The sequence below is a fragment of the Gavialis gangeticus genome, unplaced genomic scaffold (assembly GCF_001723915.1).
Source record: "Gavialis gangeticus isolate Ggan-Ray unplaced genomic scaffold, GavGan_comp1, whole genome shotgun sequence".
In the NCBI taxonomy this organism is placed as follows: Eukaryota; Metazoa; Chordata; order Crocodylia; family Gavialidae; genus Gavialis; species Gavialis gangeticus.
Window position 1 is genome coordinate 1,450,959 of NW_017728980.1, and position 2,734 is coordinate 1,453,692.

The following is a 2,734-nucleotide window of genomic DNA, read 5'->3' on the forward strand; positions in this document are numbered from 1 at the left end:
CCCCCCCCCCCCCCCCCCCCCCGTTCCCAGTTGCTTTATTCGGTGCTATTGAGGTGGAAACCACAAGGCTTGCAACCATAGAGATTAAATCCTCAGAGCTCAAAACAGATGCCAAGGGTGCAACCCCAGTTTCACTGAAGTCAACAGAGATGGTATTTCACCAGGGGTTTCTGGTCCTCTGAACATTTATCCAGGCAAAAGTGAGGAAAACTTTTCATCTTTCTGCTTGCTAAAGCATTTAGAAGAGAACTGGAAACAAGCCGTTTGTCTCTTGAGAGCATTTTGAGTTAAGGCTGTAAAATAACCTTATAACTTTTGGTTAAAGCGTGATGCTGCAGTTATTAGAGGTGCACCGATACATCGGTCCATATCATATTGGCACCAATAAAAGGAAAATGACATTATCGGTAATCGGCTTTTTTTGGCTGATGTAGCCAATAATGTTGCCAATAAATGTCACATGCGTGTATGCAGCCGCAGCATGCATGTGGCCAGGAGTGCAGCCCGGCAGCCTGCAGAACAGTGTCTGGCTGGTAAGTCTGGTGGGGGGAAGGGACGTGGGGGGCAGATCAAGGGAGGGAGTGGGGCTGGGGCAGGGGCAGGTGCTGCACAACTGGCATGGGGTGAGGGACAGAGCCACAGCTCATGCGGGGCGGGGGCAGGGGTGGCTCCTACAGCTGCAAGCATCCTGGGGGCGGCATGGGGGGCACATGCCTTCCGGATCTGTGTGGACTGAGGGCGAGCTGTTGCTGCATACTTGGGGCTGGCGTCTGCACTGAACTCTTCTCGGTGGAGGGGTTTGCCTGGGCCTAGGCTATGCTCAGGCAGGTGGCGGTGCTGGGACTGAGGGCTACAGCAAATTTTGGGGTTGTTGTAGTCCTCCCATAGCCCCCCCTCCCAGCACTGTTGCCACCTGCCCCAAGCACAGCCGTGGCCCAGCCCCCCCTCCAGAAAGAGGCTGGCTCAGCCTCTGGCCCCAGCCCACAGCAGCAAGTCTGCCCTCACCCCATGCACAGATCCAGGGGGCACATACCCCCCATGACTCCCCTGAGAGTGCATGCAGTGGTGGAAGCCGCCCCCCATGCCCCTCTGGATGAACTGCGGCTGTGTCCCATACTCTGCCCCAGCTGTGCAGCACCTGCCCCTGCCCCAGCCCCAGCCCCACTCTCTCCCTTATGGTGTCCTTGATCTGCACCCCCATGCCCCTCCCCTCCTTCCCCCCAACAGATTTACCAGCTGCACATTGCTCTCCAAGCTGCCAGGCTGCATATCAGCAGTCGGATCAGTATCAGACGATATGGCTGGTTAATAATCAGCCATCCATATCGGCCCAAAAAATCTTTATCAGTGCACCCCTAGCAGTTATGGGTGTCATGAAAACCTGCTCCTAGCTTTGCCACCGAATTTCTGTGAAGCCTTGGGTGAATCGCCCCTACTCTTTCTCTGTTTTCTTCATATGTAAGCTGAGGATAAAGATGAAACAAATATCACTGCAAAATGCTTTCATGTTAACATTTTTTGATGAAGAATGTTTTGTGGGAAGGTTGGAAAACTCAGCTACTAGCTCTAAAACTGTGGTGCGTGATTCCAGTAGCACCGGAGATGGAAGAGCTAGAACCAAGCCTATGGGAGCTTTGCCATTCCACCCTAAGTCCTAGCAGATGTTATTGCTGCTCTCTTCCCAGGGCTCTACTGCCTTTGGAAAATAATCTTTTAAAAACACATTCTTCCTTCAGCCCCCTGCTCTTTCATGATGCTAAGGAGGGAAGGAGTTGTTAGAAAGCTCAGGGCTGGCTCTTTGGTACCCTTTCTGCATGGCAGCCCGCATGTTTGGAAATTGGTAAAGGGCAGCTCCAGAGATGTAAAAACCACTCAGTACTGCCTTCCTAATGAGTTGTTAAGGCTACACAAAGACTAAAGACCCTTAGAACTGATCTCCTAGATGGCGATTGTTCAGGATTTATGGTCCTTTACATCCCAAGCTGGTTCTCCTTGGCAGGCTGCTTGTGTGAGAAGGCCTCAGAAAGGGTGTACACTTCTATCCTTGGCTCCTTAGGTATCGGTGGCCGTTGAGGTTGACATCTTTATCTTGCCACTCCCTGGCTTCCTCAAGGTTCCCCACCCTTGGGCTCTTTTGCTCTCTCCCCAGCTGCTCAGCTTATTATGATAGCCTGTATTTTAGGGTCAGCACTGAGAGTGCTCGCACCTTGCTACAGCCTTTTTCCTGGCTTATGGTGGAGCTTTTCCTTCTCCCTCGCAAGTGCAGACTCGCCGCTGGACAGCTTGGCCCATTTCACTATCTGCCTCCGAGTGTCGTGGTGGCCAGCGTTACCATACGTCTGGGTTTTCCCAGATATGTCCTCTTTCTTGCCCCCCTGTCCAGTCCTGGCAGGTTTTTAAAATGCGAGCAAATGTCCTGTTTTTTTGCTTTGCCTCTGCTTTCCCAGGCACTAGCAGCTTGGTTGCTTGGGACTGGGAGGAGCAGGCAATGTGACTGGATGTTGGGGGTCATGTACTCTGCACGTGGGCCAGCAAGCAGCAGGGCTGCAGGGGCAGGTGGCTGTGGGTTGGGACTGAGGGGCAGGGGCTTGGGAGTGAGGGGCAGAAGCAGGGCATGGGCATGTCACTGCCCCCTCCACAATCATATACCCGTTCCCCTCTCCTCCCCTCGCCCCAATCCCCCTCTCCCCACCCCCACAGGAGTCCTCTTTTTTGATCCTAGTACTAGGGTAAC

General features: G+C 53.3%; 1 protein-coding gene across 1 annotated transcript in view; it reads left to right on the plus strand.

Moving 5' to 3' along the window:
* The window catches only part of DCPS (decapping enzyme, scavenger), a 94,537-nt gene that overhangs the window by 70,032 nt on the left and 21,771 nt on the right, over positions 1 to 2,734 (plus strand). The window lies entirely within an intron of this gene.